Source organism: Balaenoptera physalus (genome assembly GCF_965194825.1).
Source record: "Balaenoptera physalus genome assembly, chromosome: 6".
Classification (NCBI taxonomy): Eukaryota; Metazoa; Chordata; class Mammalia; order Artiodactyla; family Balaenopteridae; genus Balaenoptera; species Balaenoptera physalus.
Window position 1 is genome coordinate 136674285 of NC_138885.1, and position 19883 is coordinate 136694167.

At 44.1% G+C, this 19883-nt stretch overlaps 1 long non-coding RNA gene across 1 annotated transcript; it reads right to left on the reverse strand.

The window, feature by feature from the left end:
* Window positions 1–4515: 4515 nt before the first annotated feature.
* LOC309662868 lies at window positions 4516–19349 on the reverse strand. Its single transcript, XR_014265036.1, has 4 exons — window positions 14734–19349; window positions 13873–13963; window positions 5093–13070; window positions 4516–4842 (listed from the first exon to the last, which is right to left on the reverse strand). It is a non-coding gene; the product is annotated as an uncharacterized lncRNA (long non-coding RNA).
* Window positions 19350–19883: the final 534 nt, after the last annotated feature.

Sequence of the window (19883 nt, forward strand, 5' to 3'; positions counted from 1 at the left end):
GCTCTAGGGCAAATATGTAAACAGCATCGGAAGGTTGTGGAATGGAGTTTCTCTGCACCCCTCGTGCCCTGTAGAACCACTGCTGATATAAATCCAGGGCATCAAGGACAAGCCCAACCAGATCTTTCTGGAGTAGATTTTGATAGTGAAAGAATAATTATTGATCTTAATGAGGCTTTACGACAGTCCATCAAAACCATTGTCATATTTGGTCAGAGGCCTCCCATGGGGGCCTGGCTAAGGTGACTCTTAGAAGGAAAATGAAGCAAATACAGCAATTAAGCAAAGCCAATTGCCTCGTGGGACAGGGGCTCCCCAGGCCAGACTTCAACCAGAAAAGCAAACAACATTAATGAAGCTGCAAACACCAAGCCATTCAGCCCCAGCACTTTGGACTTATCCTAGGTGATTAATCCAGAAGGGAGCTGTAGTAGTTTCCCATGGTTGCTGTAACCAGTTACCACAAGTGTACAGGCTTTAAATAGCACAGTTGTATTACCTTATAGTTCTAGAAGCAGGAAGTCTGAAACGGGTCTCATGTGGCTAAAATCAAGGTGTCAGCAGGGTGTTCTTCCTTCTGGAGACTCCAGGGGAGAATCCATTTCTTTGTCTTTTCCAACTTCTAGAGGCTGCCTGCGTTCCTTGGCTCATGGCCACATTGCATCACCCAGCCTCGGCTTCTGTTCTCCCATTTCCACCTCTCTGACTCAGACCATCCTGCCTCCCTGTTATAAGGAGCTCTGTGATTATACTGGACCCACCAAAATAATCCTGGCTAATTTCCCCATCACAAGACCCTTGACTTAATCACATCTGCAAAATCCCTTTTGCCACAGAAGGCCAAGTATTCACTGGTTCTGGGGATTACAACGTGGACGTGTTAGGGGGCCATTATTCTGCTTCCGTAGGAACCGTGTTCTAAGCCAGAGGAGGGGGTGACATTCCTTCTGGGAGCGGAATCATGGGAAGTGAAGTTCTGTGTTAGTCATGGGACCCACCTGGGATCACTTGTGGAGAGGGAACAAGGTCATTAATGGAACAGCCTGGAAATCTCAAGGTAGTACATGTGAGAATGAAAATGGAACAATATCTAACACCTACATCATGCTTCACTCTTTTGCATTATTTTTCTTAATCATTACAACAGCTTATTGGAGTATATACCATTATCATCCCAATTTACAGAAAAGGAAATTGAGGCTACAAAATGTTAAGTTACTTGTCCAAGATCACAACTCTGTGTACATCTGTCATAAGTGGTGGAGTCTGAATACAAATTGAGGCCTGAATGCTCATTTTCCTCTTTTTTGGTGACTTTAAATATATTGGAATCATGAAAGCAGAAGCCCTATCTAATGCAATAAGACAAGAAAAGGAAATAAAAAGTATATAGTATGGGAGGGAAGAGAGAAATCTGTCTTTGTTTGCAAATGACATGAATGTCAATGTAGAAAATCCAAAAGAATCTACAAAAAAAAAAAAAAAAAAAAGACCCTCTTGGAACCAATCATTGATTAATTATAATGAGGTTGTAGGATACAAGGAAGTCAATCACTTTCCTATACACCCACCATTGAACAAGTGGAATTTTAAATTGAAAACACTATACCATTTACATTAGCACCCCCCAAATATGAAATACTTAGGTATAAATCTAACAAAATATGTACAAGATCTATATGAAGAAAACTTTGATAACAGAAATCTAAGAACTAAATAAATGGAGAGATAGTGCATGTTCATAAATAGGAAGACTCAATATGGTGATAATGTCAATTCTTTCCAAGTTGATCTATGGATTCAAAGCAATCTTAATGAAAATCTCAGCAAGTTATTTGGTGCTTATTAACAACTGATTTTAAAGTTTATATGCAGAGGCAAAAAACCCAGAATACCCAGCACAATATTGAAGAAGGACAAAGTTGGAGGGCTGACATTACTCAATTTCAAGACTTACTATAAGGCTATAGGAATCAAGACAGTGTCTTACTGGCAAAAGAATAGACAGATAGATCAATGGAATAGAAGGGGGAGCACAGAGAGTCTCCATAAATATAGTCAACTGATCTTTGATAAAGGGGTAAAGGCAGTACCAATATGATGGAGCAAAGATAGTCCTTTCAGTAAACGGTGCTAGCACAATTGAACATCCACAGGCAAAAAAAACTGGACCTAGGCACAGGGCTTATACCCTTCACAAAAATTAACTCGAAGTAGATCATAGACCTAAATGTAAAATGTAAAACTATGAAACTCCTAGGAGATAAAATAGGATAAAACCTAGATGACCTTGGGTATGGTGATGACTTTTTAGGTACAACACCAAAAGCACCATCCATGCAAAAAAGAATTGACATGCTGGACTTAATTGAAATTAAAAACTTCTGCCCTGCAAAGGACAATGTTAAAAGAATGAGAAGACAAACCACAGACTTGGAGAAAATATTTGCAAAAGAAACATCTGATAAAGGACTGTTATCCAAAATGTCCAAAGAACTCTTAAAATTCAACACTAAGAAAAAAGTCAACCTGATTAAAAAATGGACCAAGATCTTAACAGACACCTCACTAAACATGTACTGGTGACAAATAAGTAGAGATGCTCCCTACACAGGTCATCTGGGAAATGCAAATTTAAACAACAATGAGATACCACTACACACCTATGGCCAAAATCTGGAACTCTGACAACACCAAATGTGGCTAAGGATGTGGAGCAACGGGAACTCTCACTCATTGCTGGCGGGAATGCAAAACAGTACAGCCGCTTTTGAAGACAGTTTGACAGTTTCTTTAAAAACTAAGCATACTCTAACCACAGGATCCAGCAAACACACTCCTTGGCATTTACTCAGAGGGGCTGAAAACATGTTCACGCAAAAACCTGCACACAGATGTTTATAGCAGCTTTATTCATAATTGCCAAAAAGTCCTTCAGTAGGTGAGGGGACAAATAAAAAAGAAATGAGCTTTCAAGCAATGAAATGACATGGAGGAAACTTAAATGTGTATTACTAAACAAAAGAAGCTAATCTGAGAAGACTACATACTGTATGATTCCAACTTATGCTCTTCTGGAAAAAAAGCAAAACTATGGAGACAATAAAAGGATCAGTGGCTGCTGGGGGTGGGGGATGGGTGAGTAGGGGGAACACAGATGATTTTTAGGGCAGTGAAAATACTCTGTATGATACTATAATGATGGATACATGTCATTATACTCTTGTCCAAACCCGTGGAATGCACAGCACCGAAAGTGAACCTTATGTAAAGTATGGACCTTTGGGTAATTATGATGTGCCCCTGTAGGTCCCTCAGTTGTAGCACGTGTGCCACTCTGGTGGGGAATGTGGATAATGGGGGAGGCTGTGCGTGAGGTGGGCAGAAGGTATATGGTAATTCTCTTCCTCTCAATTTTGCTGTGAGCCTAAAACTGCTCTAAAAAATAAACTTACAAAATAAAAGAATTGTGAAAGCATCCTTTCATTTTTCATTATTGCTTTCCAATGGAAAATCCTTACTGGAAGGAGTCTTCAGGTTCAGACCCTCAGCTACTGGAATGAAGCACTTTGCCTGGGATGCAAAGATCTTTCGCCCGTGATTCATGATGCCAACAATTTCCTGCTGATTCCTCTAAGTTTAAATCAGTTTGACAATACGCATTTGCTGTTTCATGTGTTCTTCAGATCCAGTCTCTTCACAGGACCATGCTTCATGATGTAAGCCCCAGACAATGCAAGTCTGTAAAGTATGATTAATGTGCCATGTGTCAGAGAAAGGATCAAAGGTTGTGTGTGTGCGTGCTCTAATATGGTAGGATGTCCTTCCAAAAGTTCAGGGCTCTGGGGCTCCCTTCCCTACAGAGAAGAGGAGGGGGGAACACAACTCCACTGAACAAAAGAGTCGAAGGAAAATGTACATTGTATGAAACACTTTTATGATCCAAAAAGATAAGGAATGCCGGAACGAAGAGAAGGAAGGAGCCAAAGGGTAAGCGTGAGTTGTCATGTGACCAGCACTAAGCACCCCTCTCTGTTCATCTGGAAAGAAGTAAAGATGCTCCATGGCTCCTGGGTCTGTACAGAGCCCCAACTCACAGCCACCGTCGACATCCAACAAGTATGGATTTCAGGATAAATCCTCAAATGTGTGGGCCAGCTGTCCCGTTCAATGCAGACTCTACATGTGAAAGTTCTGCTTCTTTGGGCTCTGGCTTCATCGTGGCAGTGCTGAGCTAGCCCATGCTCAGGTCCAGGAGAAGCCGGGCCACTTGAGTCAGCCCCCAGGAAGGTACCTTGAGACAGGGTGGACCAAGTAGGACCCTTCCTCAAGGCTGCTTCCAAGAAAAGCGTCATGGCCAAGGAGGGTGAGGGTCAGCGCTGAGCAGTCATTGCTCAGGGTGAGGATGGGACCAAGCAAGCGGTTGGGGGTTTGGAGGACACAGGAGCAGTGCGGGGGGCGAGATGCATGGCTGAGCTGGGTCACCTGATCCCCTAGGAGAAAGGTGCCTGTTTAATTTACTGTCCAAAAAGTGACACCATTGAGAGTGAAAGAGAGTGCTCTAATAGGCACACTGGGATGTGTGATTCGCACCCGCTGTGATGTGTGCTGTGGGTGGAAGGGGAGGTCAAGGTCAGCACTGGGGACCTCTCTGGATGTGCCTGTCTCACCTACCACACAGGCAGAGAGAGACACGACTCGTCCGTGTGGGTCCTGGACAGGAGGAAGGGTGCACAGATATGATGATGTTAGATTCCACATGGGGAAGAATTTTCACTGGGAAAACTCCAGGAGTCCTACCTTTGAGAATTTACAAATTAGTTCCCCCTAAGCCTTGGAAGACTATCAAAATTATTCTGACAAAGAGATTCATGAGATGCAAGTTGAGTATAAGCTCTGGTAATAAGTGATGTGAAGGACAAGCTAGACACTTCTGACCAGAAACAGCCATGAACTGGAGAGGCCACCACGCTGCATGTGTTTATATGTCTAGAACAGTGACCAGTGGGGGAACAGCAGCCAAGAGACATCACTGGGAAAGGCTTTGAGGGGAGTTCTGCTTCTGCTTAGGTTGTAAAAAGCTGCCGGGGACCATTGCTCCTCTTCTGACCATGAGAAGGAGCTGGAAAATCTACAAGATCATTATATTCCTTTAGTTCCTAAAGAACTGAAGTCACAAGGCCACAGAGAAACTAGATTCCAAGTGTGACAAACCCTCTGAGGAGAGGGGGACCACATGAATTACCCCATGTTTGGTGGAGCATAAAAAGGGGTAGTTACCATACAAGCAGGCAAAAAGAAACAGCTGAAAGTTAATGATCTCTCACATGCTGAATATGGGTGTATTAGATTGAATGGTGATCCTCAAAAGCTATGTCCAAGTCCCAATCCCGGGAACCTGTTACCTTACTCGGAAAAGGGGTTTCTGCAGATGTAAGTTAAGGATCTTGAGATGAAATCAGCCCAGATTATTCCAGTGAGTCCTAAATCTAATGACAGGTTTTCCTATAAGAGATGCACAGAGAAGACAGACACAGAGGCAGAAGTGACGCGAGGCAACCACAAGCCAAGGATGCCAGCAACTGTAGAAGCTGGAAGAGGCAAAGAGACAAAATCTCCCCTAGGGCCTCTCTAAGGAGGACTTCTGTCCTCCAGAACTGTGAGAGAATACACTTCTGTTTTTTTTTTTTTTTTAAAGGTTTTGCTTTTTTTTTTTTTAATTTATTTTATTTATGGCTGTGTTGGGTCTTCGTTTCTGTGCGAGGGCTTTCTCTAGTTGTGGCAAGCGGGGGCCACTCTTCATCGCAGTGCGCGGGCCTCTCACCATCGCGGCCTCTCTTGTTGCGGAGCACAGGCTCCAGACTCACAGGCTCAGTAATTGTGGCTCACGGGCCCAGTTGCTCCGCGGCATGTGGGATCTTCCCAGACCAGGGCTCGAACCCATGTCCCCTGCATTGGCAGGCAGACTCTCAACCACTGCGCCACCAGGGAAGCCCACTTCTGTTGTTTTAAACCACCAAGTGTGAGGTAGTTTGTTACGGCAGCCCTAATCAGCTAATACTGTGGGCTTACATGACAGCTCAGCATCCTTGGCAATTCTAGACACAAGGGGAGTCTGCCCTCAACGTTTTTCCATGGGCCTTTCCCAAGTACTTTCAAGAAAGATGGAGGGCAGGGAAGGAGACCTCGGAGGGTCTGTCTCAGTGGCGCACAGGCATGAGACCCTGCTTGCTTCCTTCTTTATTATGGAGCCAAAGCCAAGCTGGGGGAGGGCCAGCCCCCAGGGCCCAGAAAACATGCTCTACCTCTGAGCAAAGAAAGAAGCCAAGGCTACCTCCCTCGTAGGAGGCGCTGAACCCAGCTCAAGCAGGGTGCTGCACCTCAGGCAGAAGTCTGCTTCTCAGGGCAGGAGGAGGATGAGGAAACTCTCTCCCACCTAAGACCCTCCCCCCCCCCACTAAGAAAGCAGGGTTTGGCTGTCATGAGGGAAGGGCAGGAATGTTGAGACAGCCTCATTCCTGAGACCTAGATGCACAGCCAAGGCTGAGACTAGAGCAAGAGAACTGAGAAAATTCTCTGGACCCTGCCACAGTGTGTGCATCCCAGACAACCACTGGCAGAGGGTCAAGAATGTGGGGAAATCTCCTCTTTATGGTGCAGAAGTACAGGGAAAACAGAGCTGAGGGTGAAGCAGGAACATGGAGGAAAAGCCTACAGCACTCCAGGCCCAAAGCAAAGACAGGGAAGAAGCACCCCCTCCAAGGAAGAAATTCAAGGGCCATAGTCACTAACGGGAGCCCTAGCGACAAAACCTCCACAGCCAGCTCAGCTACGGAACAGAATGACTCAAATCCCACAACAACAGTCCGTCAGAAGATGCACGGCCATTTCCAGGCATAAATACTATTTGGCTACGTCTCTGCTGTTCTTTTGCATACAGTGTCCCAAATTTAAAAAAAAAAAATTTTTTTTTTTTTTTTGAGATACACAGAAAGACTATAAGAGATGACTCGTTGTCAAGAGATAAATAATCAGAAGAACCAGACCCAGAGATGATTTAGATGTTGGAACTATCAGACAGGGATTTAAAATAACTGTAGTTAATATAATAAGTAACTTATTTAATATAATAAATAAGATGGAGGAGAAGGTAAACAATGTGTCAGAACACATGAGAAATAAAACCATAAAAAGGAGTCAAATGGAAATGCAAGAAAAAAAAAGTTTTTAACCTATCATATCAGAGATGAAGAATTCCTTCAACAAGCTTATCAGAAATGTGGACACAGCAGATTAAAAAAACTGTCACGGAACTTGAAGTTAGGTCAATAGAAATCATCCAAGCTGAGACACAAAGGAAAAAAAGAAAAAGCAGGAAAAAAAAAAAAAACCCTCAAAAAATAGAACTGAGCATCCATGAACTGTGGGGAAATATGAAGCAAATAACATATGTAATTTTAGTCCCAAAATGAGAAGGGAGGGAGCAAGAGAATTGGGCAGGAGAAAGATTTATATGTCAGTAGTTGATAATAGACAAAATTAAAGAAAAACAACAAACTAAAAATCAAAGAAGCTCAAAGTATCTCAAGCAGAATAAAAACAAGTAATGACACATCAAGATACATCATAGTCAAATATTTAAAAACCAAAGATAAAGATAAGATCTTGAAAGAAACTGGAGAAAAAAATATACATTGTATACAGAGGAACAAAGGTAAGATTACAGAAGACTCCTTGTCAGAGACCTTGTAAGCCAAATGAAAACAGAGAGACATTTTTTTGAAAGATTGAAGGCACAAGTTGCTGTCCAACCTGAATTCTATAAACAATGGAAATGTCTTTCAAAAGAGAAAGCAAAACAGAGACTTTTTTTTAAGACCAATAACAACTGAGTTAATTCATTCCTCATCTGCTTTCACTACAAAAAATATTAAAGAAAGTTCTTCAGGCAGAAAAAGTATGATACAATGATGCCAGATGTATATCTGAGTCTACACAAATGAATGAAGAATGCCAGAACAGGTAAAAATGAGTAAATGTAAAATTATATTTGAATCTCTTTCAAACATAATCAACTGCCTAAAACAAAAAAAGTAATGATATGGTAGGACTTAAAACGTATGTGGAATCAAAAGGTATGATAACAAAAGTACAATGAATAAGAGGAAAAAATGAAAATATACTATTGTAAGTTTCATGCAGTAGTACGTGAAGTGAAAAATAGTATTTGAAGATAGATTGTGATAAGTTAAAGATGCATATTGTAAAGCCTAGGACAACAACAGAGAGAAAGGGGTGGGAGAAGAAGAAATAAGCCAATTTAAGGTAGAACTGAATACACAAAATCATTTAATTAATCGGAAAGAGGACAAAAATAGGAACAAAGTACTGACAGAATAAATCGAAAACAAGCAAGACATAGATTTAAATTCAGCTATGTAAATGGTTATTTTAAATGTAAATTCTCCATTTAAAAGACAGATTGATTGTAAAATTAGAAAGAAAGCGAGACTCAACTATATACTTTAAAAAAAAACCTTTAAGTATATTGACATAGAAAGATTAAAAGTAAAGAGATAGAAAAAAAATATATCAGGCAAACACTAGTCAAAAGAAAGCTGAAGTGGCTATATTAATATCAGAAAGACTAAAATTTAGAACAAGGAATATTACAAAGAAAAAGAGGGACCTCATAAATTGATACATTAGCCAATTCATCAAGAAGGCATAACAATCTTACTTGTGTTTGTCCCCACTAAGGGAGCCTCAACATACATAAAGCAAAAGCTGAGAGAACTAAAATGAGAAATGGACAAATCCACAATGATAGCAGGAGATTTCAACACACCTCTCTCAGTAGCTGATACCAAAAAAATATACAAAAAATTAATAAGGCTGTAGAGGATTTTAAAAGATCAACCAATTTGACCTAATTGACATGCTTTAGAACACTACACCCAATGTTATTTTCAAGTGTATACTGAATATTCACCAAGATAGAACATATTCTGAGCCATAAAACCAGTCACAACAAAATTTAAAATATTGAAGTAGTACAAAGTATATTTTTTAAGTGCAATGTAACTAACCCAGAAATCAACAACAGGACAATATCTGGAACCTCCCAATATTTGGTTATTAAACAATAAGTAATCCAGTCAAAGAAGATGTACAAGACAAATTAGAAAAAAATTGGAGTTAAAAAGGGGAAAATACAATATATCAAAATTTGTAGCATGCAAGTACAGCAGTGCGTCAAGGGAAATTTATATTATTAACTTCTTATATTAGAAAAGAGGAAAGTTCCCAAATCAACTACCTAAGCTTCCAACTTAATAAACTACAAAAAGAAGGAAATTAAACCCACAGCAAGTAGAAGGAAGAATACAAAGATAAGACCAGAAGTAAACAACATAGAAACAGAAAAACAATAGAAAAAAATCAATGAAAGCATTAAATTGATTACCACTTATACAGACTGAATAAGAAAAAAAAGAGAGAATACATAAAGTACATATATTAAAAATAAAGCAGGGACTTCCCTGGTGGCGCAGTGGTTAAGAATCTGCCTGCCAATGCAGGGGACCCGGGTTTGAGCCCTGGTCCGGGAAGATTCCACATACCGTGGAGCAGCTAAGCCCGTGCGCCACAACTACTGAAGCCTGAGCGCCTAGAGCCCGTGCTGCACAAGAAGAAGACACTGCAATGAGAAGCCCATGCACCACAATGAAGAGTAGCCCCTGCTCGCCGCAACTGGAGAAAGCCCGTGCACAGCAACGAAGACCCAGCACAGCCAAAAATAGATAAATAAATTAATTAGTTAAAAAAAAAGAATAAAGCAGATACTACAGAAATTAAAGGAACAGTTAGAGAATGTTATTAACAACTTCACAGCAATAAAGTTTACAAGGTAGATGAAATGAAACAATTCCTTTAAAGACACAGGCTGTCAAAATTCTCCCAAGAAGAAACAGACAACCTGAATAACTCTACCTCTATTAGAGAAATTGAACTTACAGTGAATTGAATTTCTTTGGATTCTACACGGGAAAGTACAGACACACATGGCTTCATAGGCTTATATTATCAAACATTTAAGAAAGAAATAATATCAATTCTATACAATGTCTTCTAGAAAATACAAGTGGAGGGAACGCTTGCCAACTTATTTTATGAGGCCAATATTATCTTGATACCCAAACCAAGGAAAGATGTTACAAAGAATTAAAAAAAAACACATTAGACATTAAAAACTCTTAACAAAATATTAGCAAATTAAATCCAGCAATACATATAAAGGATGATATATCATGTTTAAGTAGGATTCACCCCAGAGATGCAAAGTTGGTTCAACATCTAAAAATCAGTGAATGTAATTTGCCATATCAACAGGCTAAAAAAGAGAAAACAATATGATCAACTCAATGATGTAGAAAGAGGATTTGGCAAAATTCAATACCTATTCATTATAAAAACTCTAAACTAAAAATAGAAGGACATTTCCTCAACTTGATAAAGAGAATCTATGAAAAACTTACATCTAACATCACACTTGATGGCAAGAATCTCAATGCTTTCCTCCAATTGGGAAAAAGGCAAGGGGTTCTGCTCTCAGCACTTTTTTTTTCTTTTTGGCATTGTATAGAGGTCTTACCCAGTGCAATAAGGCAAGAAAAAGCGATAAAAGGCACATAATAGAAAAGAATGAATGAAAACTTTTTATTCACAGACATGATTGTCTATGTAGAAATGCAAAATACAGAAATACAGAATAAAATTTACCATTAGAGACAATTAGCACATTCACAATGTTGTGCAGCCGTTACCACAACCTAATTCCAGAATATTTTTATCATCCCAAATGGCAACTGTATACATATTAAACACTTCCTGTTCTCCTCTGTTTTAAAATGTACCTGGGATTTGTTTTAATTAGGTATGGGAAGACACACAGAAATAGATATGACTGTCATGAAGGATGAAGGTTTTATACCCACAGATCCATAGAATCGGGAGGCAGGGCCACACAGGGAAGTACCAGGGGTGGTTAAGAGGCAGAAGAGAGGGGGAAATGTGGACGGGAGCCTTTATTGTGGTTTGTGTGGGACAGGCAAGGCAGCACAGAGTAAGCAAGCTGAGCCAACTTCAGGTTAGATAGTGAAACACTTTGAGCAGCCGGGGCTGTAGAGGTGGTCACTAGTTGTTGGCAACTGGTCCTGGGGTGATTTAGGGCAGGGACTATGTTCCAGACTGATAAAATGAGTAGGGTTGGGGTTTGCACTCAGGATTGGTTGGTTTGCATATCAAAGGGATGTCCTCAGGCAAGCTGTTTGCTATCTCCAAGAATCCACTGACTCTGGGAGGGGCAATCCCTCTCTGGGTCCACAAGGCCCCAAGATGTCAAAGCATCATAAAATATAGAAAATAGAACACATGATTAATACACCCCCTCCTCCTAACCCTTGGCAACTACTAATCTGATTTCTGTCTCTATGGATTTGCCTCTTCTGGATATTTCACATAAATGGAACCATACAATATGTGACCCCTTTTTCTGGCTTCTTTTGTTTTGCATAACGTTGTCAAGGTCCATCCATGTTGTAGCAAACATCAGTATTTCATTCCTTATTTAAAAAAATTTTTTTATACAATTTTGAAAGGTTACTTTCTGTTTACAGTTATTACCAAATATTAGCTACATTCCTCAAGTTGTACAATGCATCCTTGAGCCTCTCTTACACCAGTAGTTTGTACCTCCCACTCTCCCACACCTATATTCCTGTAGTCTGCTTCTTTTCTGTTATATTGACTAGTTTGTTGTATTTTTTAGATTCCATATATAAGTGATATCAAACAAGTACTTCATTCTTCTTTAAGACTAAATAATATTCCATTGTATGGCTATACCATGTTTTGTTTATCCATTCATCCATCGATGGACATTTGTGTTGTTTCCATATTTTGGCAATTGTGAATAACTCTGTTATGAACATTTGTGTACAAGTTTTGTTTGAACACCTGTTTTCAATTCTTTGGAGTATATACCCAAGGGTGGCATTGCTGGGTCATGTGATCATTCTATAATTAACTTATTAAGAAATCACCAAATTTCTCCACATCCTTACCAATACTTGCTAGTTTTCTGTTTTTTGTTTGTTTATTTTGTTTTTTATTATTATAGCCATCTGCAGCTGGTCTTTTATACATTGTTGGTGGGAATGCAAAATGGTCCAGCCATTGTAAAACAGTTGGGCAGTTTCTTCTTAAGTTAAGCATACACTTACATAGGACTCAACAACCCCACTCCTAGGTATTTACCTGAGAGAGACGAAAGCATGTCTAAACAATGACTTGAATGCAGCTTTATTCATAATCACTGAAAGCTGGAAACAACCCCAATGTCCACCAAGTGACAGATGGATAAACAAATTGTAGTGTCTCCATACAACGGAATACTCAGCAATAGAAAGAAACAAACTATAGATGCATGCAACAGTGTGGACGAATCTAAAAAGCATTATTCTAAGTGTAAAAAGCCAGACACAAAGGGCTATGTCCTGTACAACTTCGTTTTTATGACTTTCTGGAAAAGGCAAAACAGGAACATAAATTAGATCTGTGGGTGCCAGTGACTGGGGAGGGGGAGGTGACGGACTGCAAAAGGAACAGGGGAACATTTTGGAGTGATGGAAATGTTTTTGCACAGTTGTCAAAAGGTATCACATTTTAAACTTAAAATGGGTGCAGTTTATTGCAGGTATGTTATACCTTCAAAAAAGGAGATAGGGACCCAGTTCTCCATCCCCTACTTAGATCCACTTTCCTGCCTTTGTATAGGGAATATACTTGCTTGCTGGCTGGGGATCTCAGTGTCTCAAGACATACAACAAGGGAGTCAAGAGGGTGGCGTGGTGGTGAGGGAAGCGGGGTCACTTCTCCACCCACCCCAGAAGCAAGCACAAGGCTGTTTTCTGTTTCTTGGGTTTGTTACTTGGTGCAATCAGCTCCTTCCATCACCTTCTCTCCTCCTCCTTCACCTTCCTCTTCATTGAGTTGACCATTTTCCTTCACTTTGAGCATAAAGAAAACATCTAGTTATTTGAAGGTTCCCATCATGTGCATTGTTATTGATTATATACCAAAATTTTACTCGCGGAATTTAAAAAATGACAATATTCCAGATTTTTTACACGACTTTAAAAATGGAAAATGAGTAAAAACATTTTCTTCCTCTTAAATTGCAAACCTCTGTACAGCCAAAATATGAGCGATTGTGATGCAAGCTGCTCAGCCATGAGTTAGCAGGGTTTCAGAATGGACCCAGGGTATAGGAGTCCCACCCAAAAGATGGACCACATACCTACAAAGTATTTCCTGTGTGACCCAGGGAAATAAAGGTGACACTTGCATCCTTTGATACTAGTGTTCATTAACTTTTCCTCCAGGGGGAAAAAAGTATCCATCAAAAAACTAAAATAAAGCTAGTTTCCCTTTATATTCAGAGTTCAGATAGTGTCTCCTCGGAGTTTGGAGTCCGGTGTGAGGCCCTTTTTGAAGAGGGGTAAGGAAAAGTCAGCAGGGCCTGAAGAGGGAAGGCAGAATCGGAGGGAGAAGCCTGGAGCCAGCAGGCCTCACGTCCCCCACCGGCTTCCAGCCCGAGGGAGCCCAGCGCCCTCCCCGGCACTTTCACCCGTGATGAGGGGAAACTGAGGTACACCTGGGTTGTTACTTATCCATCTTCCCTAAAGTAGAAGATGAAGAAATGAAGTAGGAAAATGGAGTCAAGCAAAATAATTAAAAACCTTCTAAATAATGTGTAGCCTGGAGAAGCTACATCTCACCCCTTATCCCTACGTAAACACACACACTCACATTTTCTTCTTTAAACAAGGACAGCCAATCGCTCTGTGTCCCGGTCACTTGGGAGAGCTCTGTGCCCACTTCCCCACCGCTCTGGTGACCTCTATAAAAGAGAAATTTGCCATACACCCTGAAGTGTTTCCCCCAGAAGACTTCTTTGATGAGCTTTTATACTTAAGATATAACCAGAGTTTTAACACACGCACGTTTAATTCCAAATTTATTCTTTGAAACATTTGAGGTCAAATCTGTATGTTTATTTAGATAAGTGTTCAGGACTTTTTCAGTCGAATTTTCAACTTGTGCAATTAAAGTTTTCTGAAGAATATTTTAAAACATGTATACAGTTTTAAGATCTGCTAAAACTCAAGTGTCACATGGAAGAGAGAGCATAATTTCTAATTATAAAGTATTGGGGAACGATAAATTCACATGACCTTTTCAGGAAAGTTTATGACCAGGCCACAACAGGACAGGGGCTTTATGAGGGGTCAGGGCATGTGTGGTCACCAAGGCTCCCCTGCACATTACTTAGACAGATTAAAGGAAATCACGGTCCCCAGGTTCTGGAAGTACCCACCCTGGCCCCGGTCTTTCTAAAATGCCACAACGTGTCCAAGTGTGACACGAAGCTTAAGTTCCCCAACCCGGATATCAGTTTCTGAAAACAGAACCTAGACCTTGTCGTGTTAAGGGAACCTCACGCAACTTTCACTCCAACCCATTATTTCACAGAGGGGAAACTGAGTCCCGCTGAGACGAAGGGACTAAGCCAAGCTCATCCTCTGGTCAGTCACAGAACACTGAACCCTCATTCCTCCTCATCCTGTTCTTTTTCTGCCCCTGCACAGACTGGACATGGCTGGGTTTTACCTTTTTTTCTCACAAGATGGAGCAGTGTTTAAATTGCATGTCTTCCTGTTCCCAACTGGTAAACCTAAAAGTGAAAACATAACTAGATACAGCCAAGAGGAAAAATGGGTGAATGCAACCTCCCCAGCTGGCTGTCACTTTCCAACTTCTCTCAAAGTAAAAGTCGGTCATCACATCTTTCCTTAGAACTCTCCTTCAGTTCCCATTGCCTTCAGAATGAAATCCAAACTCGGTCATTGGTCCTATGAGAGCCTGGCCCCAACATTCCTCCCCGGTGCCACCGCAATGTACACGCCTTGCTCATGGGCCCAGCATCTCTTCCAGGGGGAACCTCCCCAACCTCAGGGCCCCCAGGCCCCCAGCCACATGGTGGAAGCCCAGCCAGTCAGGGTTCCATGCTTACCTTCTCTGCTGGAGCAAGAGGAGAAAACTGTTTAATTAGTGTTGCCATCCCAGGATAATATGACCCTGAAGTGTCATGCCTGTCATCCTCAGGCACAAGGGGGAGGGCAGAGTGAGGCTTGTACTAAGACAGAGTGAGGCTCACATATAGAGGCAAGCAGAGCTGCAGGGTGGAGAGGGAAAAGAGAGACACAACATCATTGAAACTCCTGGATCCAGCTAAGCCTGAAGCCAGCCAGAGCCTGAGCTTCGCGAGTAGTGAAGAAATTCCTTTTCTGTTAAGCAGGTACAGATTGTGTTTGTATCATCAGCAACCAAGAGAGTGCTGGCCACTGACCCCCTGAGCTCCCAGGTGCAGGGACCCACCCATTGTGGGGACACCCATGACTCTTTCACCCCGTGGATCTCGACACATTCTCATCTCTCCTGGTAGACTTGCTCCCCCTTTGCTGATGTCTTTCCCAGCACCCCAGACCTGCCAGGCTCTCCCTCCTCAGCCTTCCCTCAGCCCCGGTCCAGCACACTCCACTACACCCCTCAATGTGCTGCATTGCGAAGTCTCTGCTGCCTGGCTCCTACCCCACTGCTTAGCATGGCATGAACCACACAGTCAGTGATAATGAAAAGGCCTGCACTGATACTCTTCTGTCTTCCATTAATTCCTCCCTCCAGTGTACAATAAAGTGCGTGTTTTTATTAGAGTGTAACCATAAGTCCTCTTATCTCTCCACCCATCAGAGTCAACAGGATCTGCTGGGCTCCACTGGAAAGTGCAAAGTTTGAAGAGCAGTGGGGGAGGGAAGGACAGGGCGGAAGATGTAAGTGACAGATTTTAAGATTAAAAACAAACAAGACAGGACGGTGAGAACTTAAAGGAACTATCTGAAAGGAGTGGGGGGCTGGGGAGAGAAAACAAGCCTTCCTGAGTCATGAATTCAAGTCAAGCTAAATTAAATCCAGCTACTCCTAGAACCATAGTGGATGACAGCCTCTCCCAATCCACCGTGGTGGGAAACTCCTGGGCAGTAACACGATCCCAGCAGGACCAGGAGTCCCTGAAAGCTTCCTTGCTCTCCGATGTAAAAAGATGCACCGCATTTATCTTGTACACGTCTTGCCCCAGACCTTAAGTCAGCCATTTCTTCAAGGAGAGACCGCCATATGGACACCAGTGGTGTGCACTGCCCCTGCGTCACTCAATGCTTCTGTGCTTTTTCGATGGTCAGGGTCAAGAAATACATTGTTGAAGAGAAAATACATTATGAGCTCATACTGATGTTTCCAACAGATTTAGAAAGCCATGCTCTTACCTAACATCTTTCATTTTATATTTGTATCTCTTTTCTTTTAGGGTGGAAATCTCGATTCCCAAAGATGTAAACATAATAACTTGCTTTAGCTCACAGTTTCAGAATGACAGCAGCAATACTGTTACTAGAACTATGAATACTGAAAACAGATTAAGCCTTTATGCGGTTCTTTTCTCTCTCCTTTACAGTCTATCCCTCTAGGGATGGATACAGTCAAATCACAGCGTTTAAAGTGATCTTAAATTATTTCTGTCTGCATGGTTAAGCCACCAAGATGATACAAAATTAGGTACATCTGTCTGATTTTGCTTTTGACATTTTAGGGATTTCTATTTTTTTCTCATTTTGGTTTAATTTTTAAATAATTATGTGAAACATTTATATGGTTTCAAAGTCAAATCTACAAAACAAGGTTTATGCAGAGGAGCCTGGCTTCTGTCCCAGACCCCTAACACCTTGATCTCTCGCTCTCCCATTCTTTTTAGGCCATGGTTGATCCTTCTGGTGTTGTTTTTATTTTTATTTATTTTTCATTTTTATTTTTAAAAATTTATTTATTTATTTTTGGCGGCATTTGGTCTTCGTTGCTGCGCGCGGGCTTTCTCTGGTTGCGGTGAGCAGGGGCTACTCCTCATTGCGGTGCGCGGGCTTCTCATTGCGGTGGCTTCTCTTGCTGCAGAGCACGGGCTCTAGGTGCGTGGGCTTCAGTAGTTGTGGCTCACGGGCTCTAGAGCGCAGGCTCAGTAGTTGTGGCGCACGGGCTTAGTTGCTCCGCAGCATATGGGATCTTCCCGGACCAGGGCTCGAACCCGTGTCCCCTGCATTGGCAGGCGGATTCTTAACCACTGTGCCACCAGGGAAGCCCCCTGGTGTTGTTTTAAAACTGAAATTGGTATATATTCCATGTGAAAAAAAAATCATAGCATGAGTTTGTTGCTGATTTGATCTTAAAGGCATTAATAAATGTGTGGCAAAGTCCCATGTTACTCCCACATTACAAGTGAGAGATGTCAAGAAAGCAAGGCACCCTGGGAAGAGCCCTAGTGTTCATCTTCTACACTATGGTCCACAGTCGGGGTGTCTCAGAGTTCTTTGGCAGAGAACAGGGCCCACACTGGCTAGTTTATGCAGGAAACAACTTATTAGGAAATATGACAGAATTGCAATGGAGCTGATAAACAGACTCTAGATAGAGCTTTTGCGACCGACTTGCAAACCATACTGCAGGCTTGGAGCCACTGCCTCACTATACCAGGAAAACAGTGATTCCAGAACCAGCCTGGAATCAAGGAGCTACTGCTCCTGCCCCGGCTGCCAGCTCCCAGGCTTGCTGGGTTGCACTCCAGAAAAGGATTGCTTTTCCCCCTGCCTCTAGATGTGACCAGACACTGCAGTGCCGGGAGCAACCAAACATCTCCACCCCTGGACTTAACAAGGACGGGGCAGAGCCATGGCCTTCTTCCCTTCCACATCCCACAGGACTGCCTCTTGCAGACCAGGGCTGCCAAAGTCTGAGAAAGGTCATTTGTAGCTTTTCAACTCCTGCAGTTCAGGAAGGATCTGTAGAAGAAGGATGGAAAGGAGAGTGGGCACCCGTCCACCATATACAACTGCACACTGGAGGAACCATCCTTTTAAGCCTTGTCGTGGTAACATTAGACGTTCAAGGCAAGGGTCTAACTGTTATTAATGAGGTCTTGTCCTATGCCCTCTTGAGCGATTTTTCAAAGGGAAATTTCTAAAGGGGATTTTCCTACAGGAGAATCTTACCTGTAGGTGATCTGTGCCTGGGATATCAGGTGTCAGCCCCTTGTAAGCCCAACTCCACCCTGTTGCTGTGGCTCAGGCAGGTGATCGGCTCTTAGAGGGGACTTCCAGAACTTGTCCTCATGCCCATGGGCAGTAGGGCAGACAGAGTGGGCTGGAGCAGCCTACAAGGCAGGCTTCTCTCCTCCTTACACGCTCTCTGGGTTCAAGGGCAGGGGGAGGGGGAGGGATGTCTCTGGGCTTATGTAAGCTGGGCGGGAAACGAGGGTCTGGGCCCTCGGTCTCCGCAAACTGAGTGACACACGGAGTTGGTAATGAGCAGCAAGTCGCTGCTGTTCCCATAAGGCGCAGGCCCTTAGGACGCGCAAAGCCTCGGGAAGGCTGGGCCCCAGCGAGGCCAGGACGCTCCCCAGGCCCCTCTCGCTCTCTCTTTTGTTCCTTAAGTTTTTATTTTAGATTTTTTAAAGAGACACGGAAAGCTATTTTGCTGCGCCGGATAATCTGAGCGCCATACCAGAGCTGGAGAAGGGGGTGGTCAGGCGAGGCGGGCTGGGCGCGGCGACTCCCAAGACCCCGTGGTCTTAGGATCCTGTAGTTTTCAGATCGTGAAGCCCGCGGGTGGGGAAGAAACTGCACACCGACAGCGCTCTGACGCAGCCACATTGTGCGCGGGCCTCTCCCCCCAGCTCTGTCTCCCATCGCTAACTGCGGGGGTGGGAAACGTCCCTCTGGGCCGCCCGGGCCGCACACGCAGCCGCTCGCCCTCGGGTTTCCTAACGCGGTGGGCGCGGCCCGGCCCCGCGGAGCAGCCGAGGCCCAGCCACGCCGGCCCCGAGTTCAACTGCAATAAAAAGGCCCATCCCGCCCTTGATCACGCGGCTCGCCTGACAGCCCGCTCAGGCCCGGGTCTAATTGAGCCCGGGTCACCTGGGAATAGGTTCAAAGGCATCCAGGCCGTAAACCACCTCCAGGCCCCGAGCCAGAACGGCCTGGCGAACAAAGAGCCCCCGAACCACTTCAAACGCGCCCGCGCTCGGCGTCCAGATGGCGCGGGGCCGACGTCCCCGGTGTCGCCCGCCGAGGCCGGGCCCCCGCTCTGCGGCCGCCCGGGCTGCCCCGCGGGCGCCCAGCGCAGGGGAGGCCGCGCGGCTCCCCAGACCGCCCTCTGTCCACAGCCGATTTGCGAAGCAGAGGGTGGGCCCCGAGGCTGGGGCCCGGCACCGCGGCCTAGCGGGCGCCCCCGCCCCGCTCCCGCACCCCCGGCGGGGCCAGGCAGGTGGGCGCGGTGGGCGCCGGGCGCTCCCGCGGAGGCTCGCGGTGGCGCTGAGGTTTTAACGCACTTAGAAGGACGGCCTACAAAGGCCGTCGGGGCCGGGGCTCCCCAGCAAGTTGGGGTGAGAAACTCCCCCATACAACTGCTGGGCAGAGCAGGCCGCGTCTCCACGGATCCCCGCGGCGCGTGCGTGGAGAGCGGCGTCTCCAAGGGCACCCGCGTGTCCGTACGCCCGCGGTCTGGGCGCCGGGGCTACTGGCCCCGCACGTCCCCCACCCCTGGCCGAACGTGCGGGCCACGGCGCGAACTCGCTGTGCGCCCGGGAGCAGGCAAGGCGCACACTGGCCCGGGCGCCCCCGGGGGCTCCCCGCCGCGTCCTCACCTCCTGGGAGCGCATC